At 43.2% G+C, this 23,015-nt stretch overlaps 1 protein-coding gene across 8 annotated transcripts in view; it reads left to right on the top strand.

Moving 5' to 3' along the window:
• Positions 1 to 23,015, top strand: part of Pcbp3 (poly(rC) binding protein 3) — a 221,859-nt gene that overhangs the window by 42,849 nt on the left and 155,995 nt on the right. For all 8 annotated transcript variants that reach the window (XM_027922249.2, XM_027922252.2, XM_027922251.2 and 5 more), the window contains exon 2: positions 13,126 to 13,228. The gene's annotated coding sequence lies outside the window, so the exon portion shown is untranslated. The remainder of the gene's footprint in view (positions 1 to 13,125; positions 13,229 to 23,015) is intronic.

Genomic DNA, 23,015 nt, shown 5'->3' with positions numbered 1-23,015 from the left:
AGAGGTAGTGCAATTTCTATTACAATTTAATAGTAACTCTTGTTAATATGGACAGGCTACTTCTAAAATAAATAAGAAAAAGCAAAGTAACTGGAATAGCTGAAACAATTTTGAAAAGGAAGATTAAAGTGGGAGGAATTAGTCTACCCAACTACAAGACCTGTTTCATAGCCATGTAGTCAAGATCATGTGATACTCTTTGAAGACTGGACACAGAGGTCATTGGAACAGAATAGGAATTTCAGTAGAGAACTACAGAAATGTACTCAAATACTTTTTGAGAAATTAGGCTCTGGAATGGTTTTTGAGGATTGCAAAAGCAAGTTGGGGCTGGGATTGTGGCTCAGTGGTAGAGTGCTTGTCTTGCGTATGTAGGGCACTGGGTTCAGTCCTTAGCACCATATAAATAAACAAAATAAATAAGAGAAAGGGATTGTGTCCATGTACAGCTGAAAAAAAGAGAAAAGGTCAGGGGGATGGGATGACCTTTCTAACAAATGGTGCTAATGCAGTTCCCCACAGGCAGAAAACATGAGCCGCCATCTGAGTCTCACACCACATACAAAAATTAACTCAAAGTTGATGGCAGACCCGGATCTAAAATGCAAAATTATATAACTTAGGGCAGAAATGGAAGAAATCTTTGTGCTTGAGGGCTGTACCTGATATGAAACATCATCCATAAAAGGAAATTGATAAATTGGACTTTATTAAAATTAAAACCTGTTTCTGTGCAAAGAGCTCTGTTAAAAGGATGAAAAGAGAAGCCACAAACTAGGAGAAATATTTGAAAATCATATACCTTAGAAAAGACTGGTATTGCAATATATGAAGAACTCTCAAAAATCAACAGCAGAGTGAGAAGCTACATAAAAGACATGAAGAGACATTTTACCCAAGAGAATATACAGATGGCAGGTAGCATGTGAAAAGATGTTCAATATTATTAGCTAGTCAGAAAATGCAAGTTAAAATCATGATGAGCCATCACCACACACTATTAGAATGAGACCTAAAATGGTGATAATAGTAAGCAATGGTGAGGACGTGGAGGAACTGATCGTCTTATGCACTGCTGGGTAGGAGATATGCTGTAGCCTCTTTGGGAAACAGCTTAGCAGGTGCTCATGAAGCATTGAGCGACTGTCATACAGCCCAGCAACATCAACTTCTGCACATTGATCCCAGAGAGATGAAAACCAGGTTCATAAAAACCTATAAAATGTTTGCAGTAGATTCATCGAAATAGCCAGAAACTGGGAACAATCCAGATGTTCTTCTCTGGATAAATGGGACAACGCACTGAGTACACTCTGCAGTGAGGACTGAACTCAGGGTAGAGTACCTGGGTGACTCTCCAGGTACATGAGCTGAGTGAAGAAGCCAATCCCATAGGACTGCATGCTGTATTATCTCATGCCTATCCCATTGTTGAAATGGAAGGTTACAGATGTGGAGAGCATATCAGTGGTTGCCAGGCTGAGGGCAGGGTGTTGGGAGGGATGTGGTGGTCATGGCTCTATAAGAGAAAAGGGGATCCTTGTGATGGAAATGTTCTCTTTCTCAACTGTGCCAGTGTTACCATCTTGGCTAGGACGTTTCACAATAATGATGCAAGAAGTAAGCATTGTGGTTAAGGGTACACAAGTATCTCTGTGTTGTATCTACAACTGCAGATCAATCTACAATTATTTCAGAATCAAAAGTTTGGTTATAAAATGTAAGTCACTATCATGCCATCCCTCTTTGCAAAACTGTGTGTCCCTTTTAGTGTAGTGTCGGGAATGTGCTCTCCTGCCACCTGTCCCTGCTGGTTTTGTTAACCCCTTAAACACCAACACACAGCCACAAATTAACTGTTTCAATTACCTTTTTACTTTGGTTTCCATGGGGCTCAGTTCTTGAATTCAAATTTATGGAACACTAGTTCCCCAGTGCCAGGGCTGTTCTAGGTGCTTGGATGATCTCAGTGAACAGAACAGAAATCCTGCCCCCAGTGAACATTATAGAATGTGATGAAGAAGTCCCTTTCTACATGTTGTCACAGAAGCATTGCAAAGCTGGGGAGGAGGGTGGCTCACCTTCTCACAGGGGTGCACAGGGCTGCTCTCCTTGAGAAGGTGCCAACTGAGGAAAGGCCTGGTGCAGGTGAGCGACCTGGGCAGGTGGATACTTGGGGAGGGGATGGCAGGAGCAATGCTCCTCACAGGAAGGAGAGAATGGAGTGGCTGGAGTTGGGAGGGGGATGGCTGGGAATGGAGAGCAGTCCTACAGGACCTTGAAGGCCAGTGGAAGAATCTGACTTTTCCTCTGCAGGAGATAGAGAGCCATGTGGGCTGTGAGAAGAGCAGTGCCATGAATGGATTTAGGCTCTTACAGGATGGCCCTGTTGTTCCAGGGAACAGGGGCAGGAGAAGGAGCCTGTTAGGCAGTCACTCTCCAGGAGAGCAGCAGTAGAGGTGTGAGGAGGGTGGGCTCAAGATGTGGCTTGAAGCAGAGCTCTGTCCAGAGTGACTTTTGGCCCAATAACCTGGAAAGGCAGCCTGGATGTTTTCCTACATAGGGAAGCCCTTGGGGCTAGACTGGAAGATGGGGAGGCTGAGGGTACAGTTGCTGATTACTTTGGAGGCTGTGGCACTGTTGGTCAGTTTTGGGAGAGAATACTGGACATGGGGTAATTTGGGACTGAATGGCATTTAGATGGATGGATGGGGAATACAGAGAGATTTGAGGATCCAGGACTGAAGGTGAGCCCTCTGATGTTAAGAGATCAAAGGGAAGACTGGGAGGGACAGCTGAGCAGCTGGAGGAAAGCCGGAGCACTGGCTGCAGCTGAGTAGGTGGTGGTGAGGTTGTGTTCGATGGTGGAGGCGGCTCCAGGGGACAGTGGCAGCAGCCATGGGCAGTGTGCAGTTGCTGGTGGCTAGGAGAAGGGCAGGCTTGGTCCAAGGTACAGCAGAGCCAGACTGGAGCCAGGGCAGCTGATGACAGCAGTGATAGTTGACATAGCTCACATTTTTCTTACAGAAAAGCATAGGAAATGTGGTGGCAGTTGGTGGGGAAAATGGGACCTAGTGGGAATTTTTAAAATGCAAGACACACCAGCTTATGTTTGCTGTGGTCAGTGAGTTGGCTGCAGACGAGAGGCTGCCTGGGCCCCTCCTATGCCCGACCACTACCCTCCCTCTGACACAGGCGCCCCGAGGGGCTCCTGGGGAGTGTCATGTGCCGCCAAGGAGGTAATGGGATATGGGAAGGAGGCAGACATGGAGACATAAAACACTGTCTAAGTGAAGGGCAATCGTATTTGAAGTAATTTGAAGATTGACAGGAAATTCATAAAGGGAATATAGAGTTCCATTTACAACGGCAAGAGATTGCCTTGTCCATAGCTTCCTGACCTCTGGAGGAACAGCAGTTGCTGCTGGCAGAGTTCCAAAACAGGAAAATGTAAAATGGAATTGAATAATCTCTCCTAAATCAATTTTGTGAGCCAGACGACCTGCAGAGTGGTGTGATATGGTGCAGGTGTAGGACGCAGCACTGCTGGCTGCTCGCACATCATGGCACGGATTCTGAAGATAGCCCAGGGCCCACTTCCCTTCAGCTCTTGGACCTTGGTCTCTGTAGCTAACCTCCCTGGTCTTCGGGATGCAGTCTCTTTTTCTGGCTTGAGACTGTTGATCTGAGTTTGTTGTGAGGGTCACTTTGCTGGCTGCCAGGTGCTCTGTCAATCTAGCAGTGAGGCCACTACTGGTCCCTCCTTCTTGGGCCTGGGGCATGGCTGTGAGTCCCAGGCTGCTTCCTCGGAGTGTGGCTTGTCCCACATGTTATTTCCTGTGACCAGGCAGGCTCTGTGGCAGGCCGTGGAGATAGCTGCTGGGGCCAGGCATTGGGTGCTGCTGCTCCTACCTGTCTTGGAACACTTTAAACTCAAGTTTCCACCTTACAGGCAGGGGCCTCTATGTGAGGACACAGCAGGACCCAGATTGGACACTTAGGCATTGTGGGTTAGTGTCAACCCGGGTGGGGCACAGTCTGGTCCTTCACCAACTGTGTGGCTTCACAGATGCCCTTCATGAGCCTCACTGGACTAGACCATCCCTTGTGGACATGGACATAGGTGCCTCTAGATGCTCCACACGGGGCTTGGCACTGAGTGGGTGCATTTTTTCTCGATATTCTTAGGGTGACTGATCCTGCTTCCACCTGGCTTCACCTTTCAGAGCATTTCAGGCCCTTTGGGCTGGGAGTTGTCAGGTGAAGTGCTCACCAAGGTGAGTCCCTGCTTAGCACGTCTATGTACGTATGGCTGCCAGGAGCCAGGGATTTGTAGATGTTTTTATGGTGGGCCATGTGTTCTCTTGATGTTGTTTTCCCTGTGAACTTTGTAAATCATAAAAGCCATTTTTAATTCACAGGCTGTACAAAACTAGCCTGTGTGCCTTGCTTTATTGCCCCTCCCTTTCCCTTGCCATAAGCCTGGGAGGCAAAAAAAAAAAAAAAAATGTTGGCTTGGCTGCAGGGCAGATTGACCTGGAGAGGACCCTTGCTGCCCGACAGAGTCCATGCTCAGGTGCCCATGCCCATGTGGTGCTGTGGGAGTGGCCGGTGCCATGCCTTTGAGTAAGTCTTTTCTCGTGGACCAGTGCTTCTCTTCTCAGACTGCACATTAGTGTTATGTCAAGACACCCAGCACCGTCTGCACAACAGTGGTGCCCAGGTCCCCCTAGAAGAAAAGTCTGAATCTCTAGGGCCCCATCTCCACCTCTTTTTTCAGAGCTCCTTGGGTAGTCCCAGAGCTTGACCCTTCTGGCCAAGGCTTGAGCCACTAGGAGCAGTTTGCTGGCTCTCTGCCATAACCCAGGCAGGCTGGGTCACAGTGTCTCTGGCATGCCCACTGCGCTGTGGTGCAGCTTTCCTTTTCCTCTTTCCCTCCCCTCTTCTTTCCTCACCCCCTCTCTACGTATCCCTCTGTTTCTCTCTTTCCCTCTTTCTGCTCCCTAGCCCATATCCTGACATGCAGTCGGGTGAGCGAGGTTCTGTCTTGTCGGCAAGTGCTGGTCCAGTTAGCAGGAATACCGAATGGCATGGGGAGGCCACTTAGCAGGCAGGCCAAGCTCCAGCCAGGCTGAGGGCAGTGTTGATGTGGAGCGTCCATGTGTCCCTCCGTGGAGGTGAGCTACTGCATCTTTTGGATGGATTCCTGTTTCTTCAGTTCTGTATGTCCCAGTTCCAAGGGGATGTACATCTGAGAACTACTGTTTTGTTTAAAAAAAAAAAAAAAAAAAATCCATCTTTACCTCTGCAACTTTGATCAAACAGTTTAAGACAGTGCCTAGAGGGATGTAAGTAAGAGATGACAGGAGTCTCATGACTGCGAAGCCCTTGGCATGCTTGTTTTGTTCTTTTCTTCAGCTTTTGTCCTGGGCCCTGAGGCCCCACCCTGCTCTTACTCCATGTCAGCTGAATGTCATGCATGCTGCTAAAATGAGACCCTCCCACCTGAAATACTCCCTGATAGAAGCCTTGGAATTGCATGCTTGTTTGTTTTCATGTGTCTAGACCAGAGCTTCTCAAACTCTAATATGCTCACAATTCTCCTGGATTTTTAAAATCCAGATTTTGATCCAATAAGTGTTAGGGGTGAGAGTCTTCATTTCCCATGATCTCCTCTGTCCACATGCTGAGAAGCTTTGGGCCAGTGCACATGATCCTCCACTGAGGCGCATTCAGAGTGACTATAGACGGTACCTGCCAAGTACAGGTTGTGTTATTAGCAGCTAAGTGAGGGAATTGAGGGAGCTGAGTCCAGCTTAGAGAGCGCCGAGAGAGCCCACTCACCTGCTCATCAGCTCCCTCCTGGGGCTTGTGCCTACAGCCTGGTGGAGGCTAGCATTTGCTGGGCTGTGTAATGGAGCATGTTCAGGACCAGGGTGCTGTGTGTGCTGGGGGTGCATCACAGTGGCGCACCTCACCAAGGGCATGGGTGTTGCTCTCTCTGGCTGCCTGAAGGTATCTGCAGAGGTGGGGTCTTGTGGGGGAGGCTGTGTAGGAGGGGCAACAGAGGGAGTCTGCAGTAGAGTTAAATGACTCTAAAAATCCTGGCCAGTTCTAAGATTCAGTACTCCAAAGACATGTTTGAGATCCCGTGTTGATCAAGAAGCCAGGGAGGACAACATCGCTGTTTTGCTGACTGAGGTTTGGGAACCATAAAACGTCTGGAAACTGACCATTTTGGATCTTCCCACTGTTCAGGAAACAAAGTGAAAGGACCACTTGTAAAATAGCTCTCTACATAAGTAAGTCTAACAAAGGTGGAAGAATAAAGTCAATGTCTCATTTAAATAGAGCAAGAAAAGCTACAACTGTAGCTCAGGGAGGGGAGTTTGGTGCAGAGTTGATCCCTTCAAGGTTCTGAAGCACTTCGGGAATTACTGTCCAAGAGCTAATGCATATTGATGGGCGTGACTCATGGGGCTCCGTGAAGCTTTTAGGACCTGGCTCAGGTTCAAGGCACAGACTCAAGATGCCTCCTGGTTTTTCTCCTGTAGAATTCTGTGTTTCCCCTGGGAGCCTCTGCACTAGTCACAAAAACATCCATTGTCCAGAGAGCTCTGCACATGGCTGGGTGGGCCCTCATTGCAGTCGGTGTGTGCACATGCCTGGCTGTGTGTGCAGAGGCAAAGGGACCTGGAGGAAAAGCCAACCCCAGCTCCAGCTAGGGAGACATGATTTCTAAGGTTGGCCCCTTTGCTTGCTACCTATGAAACTTTTGGACAAACGATTTAGCCTTTTGGGATTGCGGTTTCTAAATCTCTAAAGAGAAATCAGTAGTCCCTATCAGGTGGGATTGGTGTGAGGAAAGCAGCAGTGTATGGGAATTGCCACTTACAGCAGGCCCTCAGCCAGAGGGGCTGCTATTAGGTCATGACTAGCAAGTGCAACAAAAATTTCTTGTAACTAGAAGTGATAGCCTGCTTTCTAGAATATTTAGTGTCCCAAGATGAATATTCAAAGTCAGAGTTAATGAATATTTTTGTGGCAAAGCTAACACTTTGTTTTTAATCTGTTATGACCCAAAATCCCATAAATGTGTCAGGAGGGAAACATTTCATCCTAAATATACTATAGGTAGCAGGATGCTGGCACAGTCCTGAGTACTGCCTGTGGCTTGGACCTTCTATGTTCTCCTAAATATGCATTTTCCCTGACTTCAATAATATCAATATCAGAAGGTGGTGATGATTTTTCAGAATTTGACAGTACTGTGAGACAGCTCTTTTCCCACCAGGAACAGACTAATGGTAACCTAAGTCTTTTTCTTTAATGCTTTTTTAAAAAAATAAATGTTTCATTTCAGAACTGTTTTAGATTTAAGATTTAAGATTCTGAAGATTGCTTAGACAATTGCTGTATGCCCCATACCATTTAACATCTTACATTAGTAAGCTACATTTGTCATGGTTAAGGGCCAGTGCTGAGACACTGCTGTAGCTAATGTCTATCCTTTACACTCCTCAGTGTTCCCCGATGTCCTTTTCTGTTCCAGGATCCTACCAGCAACCTCATTGCAGGTGACCATAATGTCTAGGTAGGCTCTTCTTAGAGGCGGTGCCACTTTCCCACACTTCCCTTGTTTTCGATGACCTGGAAGGTTTTGAGGAAGGCTGGTCAGGCATTTTGTAGACTGCGGCTCCCCTGGGAGCTGCTGGCGTCCAGTGTTTTCTTGTGGTTGGACTGGGTTTATGAACTTTGAAGGAAGACCGCAGAGTTGAGCTCATCCACCAAGGGCATGGTGTCCACCTGGTTTCTCACTGCTGAACTGGACACCTGGGGGAGGGGCTCGGGGGTTTCTCACAGGGTCTGTTTCTTTCTGCTGTTCCCCCCCCTGCAGACTCCACTGCACTCCACTGCACTCCACTCCACTCCAGAACTCCCTTGGAGGGAGTCACTGTGTGCAGTGCACACTTAAGGAACAGAGGGTTGTGCTTTACCTCAATGAGGGTGGAATATCTCTGGGAACAATTTGGATCATCATTGGAGATTTGTCTCTATTCTCCCATCTATTTATGTATCAATATGAACTCATGCATATTTATTTTATACCTTGGTTTATATAGTTCTATGCTAATTTTTTTTCTCAACTTCTTCCAGCTTTGACCCTCTGGGAGCTCTTCCAGTTGGCTCCAGTGTCTCTTTGCCTGGCTTCCATCATTGTGTGTGTGCTGCTTTGCTAAGCACTTCTTTACTAGGCACTGTATGGTGGTCTAGGCTTACTTTATGAATTTCCTGTCCCCATCCTAGGATTAGCTGTTTCTCCAAGGATTCCTGGTTCCTTTGATCAGCAGATAGTACAAGAAACAATCTGTTTGGTTGCAGAATATATATGTAGCTACTGGGTTTTGTTGCTTTAGGTCCTTCTAACTGACAAAGCAAAGGGCTACTTGAATGTACTAACCTGTACATTGTACGTATCTAAATACTTACCTGTAGACATCTGTGTCTAGGTTAAGCTAAATATCATTTCATACTGACATTTCTAGTTCATTGCCACATGGATCACTCTAGCCTCTCTGTTCTTGTGTGTAACCCCCACTCCCAAAACAAGACAGTTGGTTTCCATCATCCACCATCCTTTTCCTTAATTCTTTGATGGTTGGGTTCTGGTGGACACACACAGTGGAGTTGGGATTGTCAAGTCATTCTCCCTGGAGACAGCTTCACCAACTGAAGTGTGGTGCTTGTGTGGGCTTTCTGCTACCTTGCCACTCCACTCCAGAGCTCCCTATTTCCCACCCTTGAGTGAGACATTTCATATGTCTTTAGTGCAGTTAGGCTGTGTCATCACATTCCACATACTGTCTTGGGATTCTTCCATTCTCCTAAATGATTTTTGTAAAAATTGTGTACATTAAGGTTTATATTTTATGCTGTAAAATTCTATGGATTTTGATAACTGCTTTATGTCTTATAGCTGGAACCACAGTATTACCAATATAGAGTACTTTTACCACCAGAAAATCCCCCATGCTCTACTCATTCACCCTGCCCTGAGCCCTGATGATCACAGATCTGTTACCATCACTATTATTTTACCTTTTCCAGAATGACCAATGACAATGAATGTGCCAGCTTGCCTATCTATTCACCTATTGAAAAGTATTTTGGTTGCTTCTAGCTTTTGGCAGTAGCTTTTGGCAGTCTGAAGAAAGCTGCTATAATCATTTGTGTGCAGGCCTTTGTGTGAATGTAAGTTTTCAACCTGTGTGGGTGAGACCAGGGAGTGCAGCTGAAGGTGGTCTGGTGAGAGCACAGTTAGATGACAGAGAACCAGCAAGCTGCCTTGCCAAGTGCCTTGCTGTTCTGCATCCCTATGTGTGATGAAGGAGTGTTCCTGCATCCTTGCCAGCACTTGTTAGATTCAGTTTTTTGGATTTAGCAGTTGTAACAGGTATGAGGTTGTGTTTCCTTGCTCTAGTGTATACTTCACTAACTTTGCCAGGTTTTTATATATATATTTAGTTGTCAATGGACTTTATTTTGTTTATTTATATGCAGTGCTAAGAATTGAAATCAGTGCCTCACACATGCTAGGCAAGCGCTCTACCACTGAACCACAATCCCAGCCCTGCCAGGTTTTTATTTGAGCTATTTTTGAAAACTGACCCTCTTCTGTCTTTTTGTTACTGTATGACTTATCCACATATCTCCCACTGACAATGGAAATGTTGGTTTGTGGTCAGCATCTTGTTAGCTTGAGCTGTTTTTGAGGTCTACATTCTTCTACCCATTATGATTACACATTTCTTTGGAGGCTGCTTCTTTTGTATAATTTATAGTAGGCTCTTGCTGCCCTTGCAGTGAACCATACAGGTCCTCAGCTGCTAGGACCACATGGGAATTTTGGGATGAGTGTATTATCAAGACTTTAGGAAATTACTTCCACTAGGAATATAGTTTTAGATTTCGGCATGCCACCATAGCTCAGAATCTGCCCTTGGCCTCCTTTGATCATTCTGAGAAACACTCTACCAGCCAGCCCCATGGCCTCACCTTCCAGGTCTCTGTCCTCCAACTTGATGATCACTTCTCCTTTTGGTTTGGACAGAGTGGGCTGAGTCTCTGACCTCGCTCTTGCTTCCCCTCTGCCAGGCCTGCGTGTCTGCAGATTCCATGCCCAGTCTGCCCACATGGCTTGCCCAAACAGGCTTGTCCTCTACTCAGTTCTCCTGCTCTCCCCAGGAGGTGGCAGTATTGGTTCTTGCACCAGTGATCACCTTCTGAGGGCAGAGGGAAGGCCCTACCCTACCTGGCACTAAGGTCATTGGCACACCTGTCCCTTCTTTCTTTATACACACCATGAGTGCACCCTGAAGATGTGCCTACATCTCCATCTCTGACCCTGCTGGCAGCCTGTTAGAGGGCTTCACCTGCATGGCCCCGAGTTGGAAGTGTACCTCAGGCAGAAGGACTCTGAGCCCTCTCCTTTTGGGCCATTCACACAGGTCCCTGGGATGAGAGTCTGCCTAATTCCCACCATGCTGCTGAGGGTGACAGGGAAGATGTATAGCCATGTGACATGTGGCCAGTCCACTCCACACAGGTTCTCTGTGTGCATAGGCTTAAGCTACCCTTGTGTCATAGGTAGACCCCTGTGCTGTGAATCCTGTTCTTGCCTGCTTCTGTGGAAGTCTCATGAGGAGATCCAGATCTAAAGGGCACTCACCATGAGTGGAGCTGGCAGGACTGGAAGTGGCTGTGGGTGAGTTGGTGTGTGGTGGGACCTTGCTGTAGACGCCTGTAGCCTTTGTAAAACTGTCCATTTAGGCCACACTAACTTTACAGCAAAAGATTTTTTTTTTCCATTTGATATTAAGCTTTTTTTTTTTTTTTTCCTGTTGTGACTTTTTTACTTTATAAACTTTAATTTTTAAAACTTTTTAATACTTTTGTAATAACACTTTAAACAGAAGCATATTGTGTTTATTGCAAAAAGTATTTTATATTCTTTATATTCTTATTCTGTAAATGTTTTTCTATTTCTAAATTAAATTTTAAGAAAAAATTTTAAGTATTTGTTAAAAACTAAGAGAAGCAATCATGTTAGTGTAGGCCTGTGCAGGGTCACAATCATCAGTGTCACAGTCTTCTACCTCCACTTCTTGTCCTGCTGGAAGGTCTTCAGGGCAGTGGCATGTGTGGAGCCATCATCCTCTGTGATAACAGGGCCTTCTGGAATCCGGGAGCTGGCTGAGGTGGCCGTATAGCAAGCTGTGCTTTTTCCAAGCAGAAAGAATGCACTCTAAGACAGTGACTGAAGTGTAGCGTGGTAAACAATAAACAGGATTGTCATTGCCAGAGTGAACTGTGTGCTTTAGATAGTGGTGAGCTCTGTACTGGGATGCAGTGGGCAGCAGCGGGTTTGTTTAGACCAGCACCACCATGTGAGCATGGCATTATGCTGTGGCATCGCCACGGCTGTCACACTGCCAACCAGGGATGGTTTAGCTCAATTATCATCTGTTGTTGTTTGTCTTGCTGTGTTTCCCAGGCTGGTCTCCAACTCTCAGGCTCAAGCCTTCTGTGCCTCAGTCTCCTGAGCAGCTGTGACTACAGGGGTATGCCACCATGCTCAGCGCAGCTGCAATACAGTTTGATGGGGCTTCCTGATTATGTGTGGTCTGTCCTTGACCAAGACACCATAGGTGGTATACGACTAGCTAATAGCCAAACCTCAGAGTACATAGAGAATTTATCTATGTGTAATAACTAAAGTTTAGAATGTAGAAGAAAAATGGCTGACTTACAATTGAATTAGTAATCAAAAAACTTAACTCATTGCAATCAAGTGAGGTATTTTGATGTTCCTTTTTTAGTAATCAATAAGTCAAGTGCACACACAAAAATAAAAGTATTCATGATTTTAGTGGTAAATACATCGAGCTTTATGTCTTCACCATATAAAAATGTGGCCAACTATAGTGCACATATTCTCTTGAGGCACAAAAAACGGTCCCCAAATCTGTCCATGTATTTGGTCACAAAGTAAGTTGCACATTCTCTCAGACCATGTTCTTTGATCAAAGTAGTTAAGTCAGAACTCAATAATAAAAGCTACTGAGAAAGAAGACTTTTATATAAGACATTTTAAAACACTGAAAAGCATTCTATTTAAGGAGGAAGTTCCAATGGAAATATCTAAAATTGAACAACTCTAACAATATAAATAAAAGCCTTGTAGTTGATCCATCATTTAAGTGTCTAAGAACTTAGCAAAAAGTAGAAGAAGGTTAAGAACGGAAGTCAACAAAATGGAAAAAAGCATTTTTATCTTTTATTCCTTTAATATGACATATCACATTGATTGACTTTTGAAAGTTAAACCAACGTTTTTTTTTTTTTTGTAAATTCTATTTGGTAATGGTGATGGTGATTCTTTTTTATCATGTATTTATGGATTTGGTATTTTGTTGTGAAGTTGTGCATCTGTTCACGAGAGATATTCGTCTGTAATTGTCCTCTGAGATCTCTTCTGGTTTTGATGTCTGGGAACCATGGGCCTCATGAAGTGAGGTGGGATTTATCCTTTCCTCCTTTGCATTTTGGGACAGTTAGTGAGGGATTGATGTCAATTCTTCTTTAAGCATTTGGCATAATTCACCAGTGAAGCGACCTGATCCTGGACCTGGTTTCTTATGGAAAGTTTTTTGATTACTAATTCAATCTCTTGGGGTTTATTCAGCTTTCTATTTTTTCTTGAGTCAGTGTTTATAATCTGTACGTATTTCTAGGAATTTGTTCACTTCATCTAGTTTATCTAATTTGTTGATGTAAATTGCCCATAGTGTCTCCTTGTAATACTTCCTCTGTAAATTTGAAAGTAACATCTGCTTTCATTCCTAGTTGAGTCTTCTCTTTCTCTTTTTTTAGTCTGGAAAAAGGTTTCTCAGTGTTGCTCTTTTCAAGGAGCCAGCTTTTGGTCTTGTTTTTCTACTGTTTATTTTTGCTTGAGCATTTGCTATTTCCTTTAATCTGCTTGATATGGGATTGGTTTTCTCTGTTTTTTCTTGTTCCTTAAGGTAGGAATTTGGCTTACTGATCCTCCTTCTCTTTCAAATGCAGGTGCTCAGAGCTGTGGAGGAAGCCCCTGCTCTGCCTTCCCTGCTGTGGCTGCTGCTCCTGACTGCAGAGCTCTCCTGGAACTGGGGAAGGGGATGGGAGCAGGGTAAGTGACAGTGCCACAAAGCTTGCCATTTTTGCCAAGATTCAGTTTGTTTGTTTGTCTTTTTTTCCTTGAACAGATGACCCTTGGATTGCTGCAACCTCTTGATTAATTTTCAGAGTTCTTAAAAGTTAATTATGACCATTTTTTTCCAGTGTTCTCTTTGATTTTATGGAGGGGAGAGCTGTTGGTGGTCATTACCCTGCCATTCCCAATGATGTCGGTTACCTACTATGTTTTATACATAATTTTTTTTAACTGAGTGTGGTTGCTACAGGATATTTTATGGAGATTGATTAACTGCTTTTAAATGTCACAAGGAAAAAATTTGTATAAAAGTAGCTATCAAATTTTAGAAAAGAACAGTAGTGCAGGGCTGCTGATTGTGATGTCAAAACATTCTAGAAAGCTGAGGAAGGGAGAACAATGTGGGGCTAATGAGAGGCAAGTAGTCTGGAGCCTGGCTCCTGGAAGTTCTGTCTTGTGTCAAACACACAGGTGGAATGCAGGGAGTGAGTATGTGCCTTTGTGTCTCAGCCATGGCCAGATAGGCAAGCCTGTGGTGCCCTAGCACGTAGCTGTGTGACTAAGGCTGTGGAGAGGGTCGGCTCCACATGGGCATGGGCAAATGGGGACTACCGAGGGGAGGGTGCAAGCCAGGCCATCGCTGGGAGAGCTGACAATGAGGAATGGGCAGGGGCATGGGTAGAGAGAAGTCACTCTAGAAGCAGAAGAGGGAAACGTTTTTAGTGTAACTACAGTCTCGATAATACATCTGGAGCTGAGCAATCACCAGACCCCAGAACCTCCACAGGCAGAGTCACCACACACTGCGTCCCGAGGTTGGCAAGAGAAAGTGCATTGTGCAACAACCATGTAACTATGGACCTGGCATCTCCAGATGGACATGAAAAGGCAGCCAGCAGTGGGAAACAGCAAGTGTTTGTATAGGAAGAACATTGCTTCTGTTTGTACTTTATTCTGGGATCAATATGTTAAATACACATACTAATCAGTTTTTTTTTAATATTTATTTTTTAGTTTTCGGTAGACACAACATCTTTATTTTTTTAAATTTTTATGTGGTGCTGAGGATCAAACACAGCACCCCATGCATGCCAGGCAAGCATGCTACCGCTTGAGCCACATCCCCAGCCCCACTAATCAGTTTTTAAAAACCAGTTTTAGTAGTGTTAGCGACTTATTCTTATTAGTGACTTATTAAACACATACGCAGTAAAAACGTGCAAAAATGCAGTGTTCACAGAATTTATTACTGCATCTAGACCTCTGAAAGATATCTGCACAACAGTTTTAGTTCCCCATCACCTCTTTGGTTCCCTTTGTAGGGTTGCAGTGGTTATACCGATGCCTCTCTTGCCTTGCCTCTGTAGGTAACTGAAACAGGTTAGCAGTAGCATCTCAGACCAATAGGAAGCAGGCTGCACATGTCAGACCAGTGAGTTGATGAGATCGGAGACTTGGTTGCACATTCTGAGATGATTTGGACTTTGAGTTCAGCTTGAGCTCCTGTTTTAGACTTGGAACTAGAATGATCATTTATTCTTTTGAGTGCAGAGATGGCTGCAGTGTGGCTGGAGACCCATCTGGGCTGCCTCCAGATGTTTTGTTTTATGGTCAGACACCATGTTTCAGGCCCTGTGATTTTTTTTTCCTCCCTCAAGTTATGGAAGCAGTTATTTGGCAAATCACCCCACCCCTGCAAAGAGAAGGATGAGAGTCTAAACTCTTGGCTCCAGAGTGTCCATGAGTATTCGTGGAGTCTAACTTTGGTGAGAGAACTAGAGACAAATCTTTATACACTGAGATCACAGTGAGTTCTACCCTGGTCCAATTTTATTCTATTATACTTTGGTCCATCTAAAAATTATTCTAATATAAAAATGCCAGAATTTTTTCTCTTCAGTGTACCTAAATTTGTTGAAATTTTGACTAGAAATTAATGATGCCTCTTTCTTTCTGCACACCTCTTGTCTCTCACTGATTCCACCCAGTTATATCACTGTCAGGTGCTGAGCAGGCATTTCACTAACCAACATGGAAGGGTGCTGAGCCTCTGTTCACAGATGAGGACAGTGCACGTGTGTCATCATAGACTGTCTTACTGGCTTGGGTCTTTAAAGGTTTACAGTGTAGGATTGTGGTCACAAATCAGAGACCAAGGGTGCCATCTCATGTGTCTGAGAGGTTGACTGTCAGAGGCATTTGGAGGACTGTTTGTCCATGTGTATCAAAAATTTCAAAAATATTTATCGACTTTGGCTGAAAATTCTAATGAATTTGCATTCAGAAGACAGTCAGATAAGTGTTATATTTACACATGGAAAATGTTTATTATAGCATTACTTAAATAATTCACAATTGGAAACAGTCCAAATGCCCAACAATAGAGGACTTAATGATAACTATACTCTACAGCACAATAGAACATTAGGCATCAACTTGTGTCGTAGAAAAGATTCATGACATGAAAAAGCTGGCAGTATATGTGAAAATAGTATGGCATGAAATGCAGGTGAGTGAGTGTGTGCCTGGTTTGTGGCACATTACATGTGCATTTAAGGGCTTTGGGAAGTTCAGCCTTAGCATTTGTCTCTGAGAGCTGGAATTGCTGCTGATCTCTGTTGCACAAATTTCTGAATTTTCTAAATTTTCCTCAATGAATACATACCACTTACATATTCATAGGAAAATGAATATATGCTGTTATTACTCGATGTGAATATTAATCTGATCTTTGAGCTGCGGAAGCATTTTCTAAGCATAAAAGTAATCCAGGTAATCTTGAATACTAGATGTTTGATTTTCATAGATTTCTTTGGATGTCAATACACAATGTTAAAAGGCTAAAAAAACTCATGATAAATTTCTCCAGATGTTACAGATATAGATATACTACTTTGTTCTGAAAGAACATATAATTGATGTCATTTGTTTTAAAAATAGGTAGATGTGCTTAGGAGAAAATACTGCTGTTTGTGTAAAATGCTTGGAGGTGCTTTTAGACATGTTTCTTGCACTTTTCTATACTTTTCATGCTTTCCACACAGAGGGCAGGTGTGTGTTCTGCAGCTGGCCATTGTGTTGGATAGTAGGGCCAGGGCTACCTCTGCAGGGAACCTGCCATCCTGGGAGGTTCTGAGGCTGAGCTGTGCAGGACAGATTCTTTGTCACTGATCAATTACCATCTGGAAAGTCCAGCAGATGTATTTAGGCAACTTCAGTACTTCCTGTTTCTGGTCCTGGTGATGAGAGTTGACCCACTCAGAGAACTAGGACAGTATCAATAATGCAGTTTAAATTTAAACTTAGTAGGTCCATGTACTGAAATTAGAGTAAAAACCCTTTTATATATTATTGCAAGTTGATCATGAATAAAGTCCATAAATATAATTTAGAAAGACTGAAACATGTGTCTGTGCTCGCACTCACCTGAAATATGTGGGTGGAAGCGAGCAGGTATGTGAGAAGACACTGAACCCACGTGCAGAGGAACTCAGTGTCCCCAGTGTCTGCATGGAGGAAAGAATATGTGGGTGACCAGACCCTGGAAAGGTTGGGTATGCATGGTCTGCGTCCTCCAGCCTTGTCACTTGCATCACAGCCAAGCAGTGGCCTCAGGATGCTGCTTTTTGAGGTGGAGTAAGAGCTCAGCCCTGACTGAGTCCTTCTTTCTGTGAGACTGTCTCCAAGAGGGCTCATTACTTAGAAATGATGATTACCTGGTGATTCTGTGGAGGGAATTGGGATGGGTCATCCTTGCTTGTCCTTACCCCATGGAGGCCTCTTTCCCCTTGTTTCCCTACCTTCTGCTTCTTGTTGGCACTGTAGGACTCTGTCTACTTTCCTGCAGGGGGCAAGCTGATGAGATACTTTGTCCCCTAGACCTGGAGAAATTCAACCAAGCTACCCTAAAGTCAGATCCTTGCTGTGGTCTGCTTAGTATTTGGATAAAAATAGTAGTATTTGCTCTTCTTCCTCCAGTGAGATCTGTCAAAGTCTAAGCCCTTGCAACACATTTAGCAAAAATGGGACCTATGAGCAGATTTCTAGGAGTCACATTACCAGGTGTGCCCAGCTTAAAACCACCAACATAATAGTGTCATTGTGAGACTGAGAATGACAGGGGGCATCAGATGTATGGGTGTAGGGGGTGGTATGGTGAAGGAGGTAAGAGCCAGGGAAAACCAGCTTTGGGATGGAGGCCTCAGTGGATCTAGAAGGAGCCCTCCTCCCATAGCTGGAGCAGTGCTGCTGGCTCTGTTTCAGGCTGGTGGAATGCAGAGGCTGTGTCTGTCAGAACCATTCCTCCAGAAGTAAGGAGCATGTCTACACTAGGTGCATGCTCTGGTTGGACGCTGCAGTATTCTATGAAACTCTGTGTACCTAAAAGTAGGAAAATTACAGATAAGAGCTCAAGGCATCCAGCGTGATCGGAGGCATAGCAGGAGACTTATCACTCTTATCACTTGTCTATTGATCTCTGATGAACATGTTCTGTTGTGGATGTGTGGTTTCATGTACAATGCTGGGGAGTATCTGTCTGCAAACCCGTGCCAATGCAGGAGCCTGGGCTATGGGTTCCTGTGGGCCCAGGACCCATCAGCAGTAGCTCTGCTGAGTGCCTACCCATGCAAAGCACCTGAATCCTGAGCAGATGATGTCTGATCAGAGGTTCTTGTGAATTGCAAGCATTTCATGTTAGGTACAATGCCTTCCCCTTCAAAAGGTCTGTTTCATCATGTGATTTTAAAAAGTGGCAGTTTTTGCTTCACATATTTGGCAGGGGCTTGCCCCCTTCTATCCTGGATGGTGCTCTTGCCCTGGGCCCTAACTGTTCTGGAGCATTAGTGGAGTCTAACCCCCTGTTCACATCGCTCAGGTGGCCTTCTCTCCTATCCAAGGGTTACAAATATTTGATACAATCTGGTCTGTCTGTCCCTGTCTAATGGACATTTTTGTCCTTCTCTTGTAGGTCATCCGTGTTTAGATTTCTTTGTGTTAAGAATCTGAAGGAAGACATCTTCACATGACCTGTGTGCTTTATTGCTGTAGATAGTTCTAGATGGTCTGGACAATATTTATTTGTCTTTCTCTGTGGGACCATCACTTTTGTGTGCTTATTTGCCATCCATATATTTTCTTTGGTGATGTGTCTGATCACATATTTTGCCTACTTTTAAAATTGTGTTGTCTGGTTTTTGTCTGTAATAATTTCTATTTATCATTCTTGATGTTGTTAATTTGTATCTTTTTCCCTTTTTTCCCTGGTTATTCTGGATCAATGTTGATCAATATTATTGATCTTAATCAAAGACCAACTTTTAATTTCATTAATTTTCTGTATTTTTCTACTCTTTTTTCTTTCTGCTTACTTTGTCCTTTAGTCTTAGGTAGCATAGGTAATTGATTTGAGACCTCTTTCTGTTTTTTCTATATATATATATATATATATATATATATATATATATATATATATATATATATATATATATAAAATTTTGTGCTGTAAATTTCCCTTTTGCTGCATCCCACAAAATATTGTGTTTTCATGCTTATTTGGGTTAAAGTTCTTTTGAATGTTTGTCACAATTTCTTCTTTGACCTGTATTATTTAAATGTATGCTCTTTATTTTCCAAGTATTTGGAGGACTTTTCAGATGTTAGTGGTTTTTAATTTAATTGATTTCTAATTTAATTTGATTGTGTTCAGGAAACATTATTTTTCTTATTTCATTCTTTTAAAGTTTTATTGAAACATTTTAAAAAATACTTATTTTTTTAGTTTTTTTAGGTGGACACAATATCTTTTATTTTTATTTTTATGTGGTGCTGAGAATGGAACCCAGTGCCTCATATATGCTAGGCGAGCATGCTACCACTTGAGTCACAACCCTAGCCCTATTGAAACATTTTTAATGGCTCAGAGTATGGTCTTCAGAAATATTCCATGACCATTTGAAAAGAATGTGCATTCTATTGTTTTTGTGTGCGAAGTGTTCTGTAAATGTCAATTGGAGGATAATGTTGCTTCTGTATCCCTTACTGATATTATGGGTAGTTTTTAAAAAAATAAATCATTGAGAGAAAAATGAGGAAAGCCCCCACTATAATTGTGAATTTGTCATTTCTTTTGGTCCTATCAGTTTTTGCTTCATATATTGTAAGCTCTTTATTATATAAAAAAGCATTTAGGAGTATTACTTTCTTTTGATAAATTGACCCCTTTATTATATAATGTCCTTATTTACTTCTGGTAATATACTTTTTCTCTAAAACCTACTTTTTGATGTTTTTATAAGTGATTCTGATTTTCTTATGATTAATGTTAGCTTGGTATATAATTTCCCATCCCTTTTCTTTTAAACTGAATGTTTATATTTAAAGGGGTTTCTTATAGATTGCATTTACTGTGGTTCTGCTTTTTTACTGAGTTGTAAAATCTCTTGTGTTTTAATTGGACTGTTTAGACCATTCATATTTAATATGAATTTTTATATAGTTGAGTATAAATTTCTCATTTGACTATTAGTTTTATATTTTTTCCCATTTTTATTAGGTCCTTATTCCTTTTTTTTGCTTTATTTTGGATTGAGTACTTTTTGTGATCAGTATCCTCACCTTTACCAGCTTATTAGCTATATCTCTTTGTTTTTTGGGATCACTTTGGGACTCATCGCATATATCCGTAGCCTGTCACAGTCCACGTATAGTAAAGACCTACAACAGTATTTCTGTCACTTTTCCATGCCTTTATGTTACTTTTCATTTATATTTTTTCATTTTATTGTCATGCCATTTTACTTCTATATTGTTATAAGTCCCATAGTACATTGCTATTATTTTTGCTTTAAATGGCACATTACCTTTGAAAACACTGTTAAAAATTAAGGGAAAGGGGCTGGGGTTGTGGCTCAGCAGTAGAGTCTTTGCCTAGCACATGCAACATTGGGTTCGATCCTCAGCATCACATAAAAATAAATAAATAAAATAAAGGTATTGTGTCCAACTATAACTAAAAAAACATTTTAAAAAATTAAGGGAAAAGATTTGTGTGCTCATGTGGTTTCTGTTTCTAGTGCTTTCCTTTTCTTTTTGTCAATCTAGATTTCTTCTTGGTATTTTCCTTGGACTTCTTCGGGTTTTTCTGTAGTTTGGCCATGTGGGACTGTGAGTGACTTCCATGTTCATTGGGAGAAGCCCTCATTTTATGCTTGTGTTTGAAAGTCATGTTTGCTGTGTCTGGTGTTCTCTTCTGGTGGTGGCCAGTTGTCCCTCCTTGCTCTAACTGCATCCCCAGCAGTCCTCTGCCCACCACATGGTGCTTGTGCCTTTGTACTTGTTTCCTCTATTTTAAAAATAAATTTTATTGTGCATGCTGAAGGCACACACGTGATATTATGGACATGTACAGCCAGGAGGTTACCTCATGGAGATCACATACCACTCTTCCTTCTCTGGTTGTCTTGTGACAAGAGCAGTTAATGAGTAGACTAATGATTTTGTTTTTTTATGGCTGATTTTTAATTTTCTCTCTCTCTCTTTTTTTTTTTTTGCCATGCCTTAATTTCCTTCATGTTGTCTTATGGTTGTTGACCTTCTCGATCTATGTGTTGTCCATAATCTTTACCAGTTTTTGAAACTTGGTCATGTATATTTTTCAGTCTGTGCTGTCTGATCTGCTGTCCCTTGGCTCTTTACTATGGTGAGTCTCTATTGCGGTGGGGAGGTGTGTCAGTCTGCTGTTTTGCTTCGTTTTGGGTCATTTCTGTCGACACAGATTGTCCATCCACATGGACTCCTCTCTTCTTTTGTGGTGTCTGATGTGAAGCTAGTCCCATGCAGTATAAGTTTCATCTCAGATGTCCTTTTCATCTCTAGACATTTCATTTGGATCTTTCTCAAATGCATTTCTTTTTTTAAAAAAAATATTTATTTTTTTAGTTGTAGTTGGACACAATACCTTTGTTTTATTTATTTATTTTTATGTGGTGCTGAGGATCGAACCCAGGGCCTTGCACATGCTAGGTGAGCGCTCTACCACTGAGCCACAACCCCAGCCCTCAAATGCTTTTCTTGTCTCTCCTTGTTGTTAAGTTGTTAACCAGAGCCTGACTTAGTGGTGCTGACATGACCCAATCACAGAGGTCACACTCCTTCAGGTAATGCCACTGTCCCCATGCTACCCAGGATCTTCAGTCCAGGTGGGGAGTGCGCACTCCTCCTGGACCCTGAGCACCACGCTGTTTGAGTTTCTCCTTTTCTGGTTCCTCCCCTGGCTTCAGGGGATTCACTCACTCACAGGTACAATCAGAGTCCAGGTGAGAGCCCAGGGTATCTGCCTTGGTTCTTGGGAGAGTTTCTTCAAGCAGCTCTTCTCTTTCTGGTTCTCTGCCCTCTGATTTGAGTGCTTTTGCCACCCTGCATTCTTGACACCTGTCTCCCTGTTGGGGCTCCTCTGCCTCTGCCTGTGCTGTAGAAACTCCCCAGGATGCAGGCCGGGGCAACCACAGGATATACTCTATTTGCTTCCCTTTTCTCAGGGTCATCGTCCTATGCTGCCTGTGGTTCCACATCTGAAAACCCCTGGTTCCTGTATTTGGTTAACCATCTAGAGTGGGAGTCAGTGCAGCCAATCTGCCTCTGTCCTTGCTGGAAGTGGACATTCTGTTCCTGCAGTCTTTAGGCATCACTGGACATCTGACTGTGGGCAATCATCCCTGCATGTGGTTTACCTGCTTGTTTGCCCTGTGTGGGGTGGATGCTTCATTCTGTCCTGTAGGTGAAATGCTCTGCAGAGTAGGGCCGAGACCCTGTGGGCATCTTGGGGTGTCCCATCAGGCCTAACCTTTTCTTTCCCAGGCTACTCCCCATGAGTTTAGAGGAATTTGAGGATCCATTCTGCCCCAGATTTCAGGCAGGTATAGGACTATGGGTCAGTTTGGGATAGCTGAGACACTAAGATTTTATCAATCTAAGTTCAGACCCAATTTAAATCTAATCATGTGTTAGGGAATTCTTTCCCAGGGAACCTACCTTTGACCTTCAAATAGCTGGCTTATGAATATATTATTTTAATAAATTACTTTAGGTTGATAAAATTTTATCAACTAGATATAAATTTTATCAATTTATATCTAGGTTGACTTTTGTCTTTGGATTTGTTTCTGCCTATGATTTCCAATTTTAATTATGTTTTCTTAGGCTATGGGACTATCAATGGAGGGAGAGCTTCACACGTCCCTATAAATAGTGCTTCTCACCGTGCTGTCGTAGAGATCACGCCTTTAGGCTGAACAATGCTTTTTATATCAGCTGATTTTTGAAGTCTTGCTTGTCCTTGTGCCTGGTTTCACATCAGAGCATGGGAGGGACCTGTGGCAGGCTGGGGGCAATGGCAGTGTGAGCTGCACATGCTTTCCTCCCCTGATCCTCCTTTCTATTAACCTTTCTTCTCCAATGCTCAGCTGATATGGTCCAGGAGGGGCTTGAGGGCTGGTTGTGAATGGCTTCGAGTGGACGTGGCTTCATGCCTGTGTGGCAGCAGTGCCACTGGCCCAGCAGTGACGAGTAGTGCAGTGTGTGCCTCTAGCCACATGGCAGGTGGGTGGCGTCTCAGATGCTCAATGGGGCCCTGGCTCTAGATTTGCAAAACTACCTTTAGATATTTCTTTCAGGTTTATCATTAAGAGGGTTTTCTTTTTCTAAGGCTTATAGATACTGTTTTCAAAGTTTTCAGCAGAATACTTGTTTGTAAGCAGTCTTGTGT

The sequence above is a fragment of the Marmota flaviventris genome, chromosome 8 (genome assembly GCF_047511675.1).
Source record: "Marmota flaviventris isolate mMarFla1 chromosome 8, mMarFla1.hap1, whole genome shotgun sequence".
NCBI lineage: Eukaryota > Metazoa > Chordata > Mammalia > Rodentia > Sciuridae > Marmota > Marmota flaviventris.
Note: the sequence above shows the minus strand (reverse complement) of the source record. Positions and strands in the feature narration are given on the sequence as shown.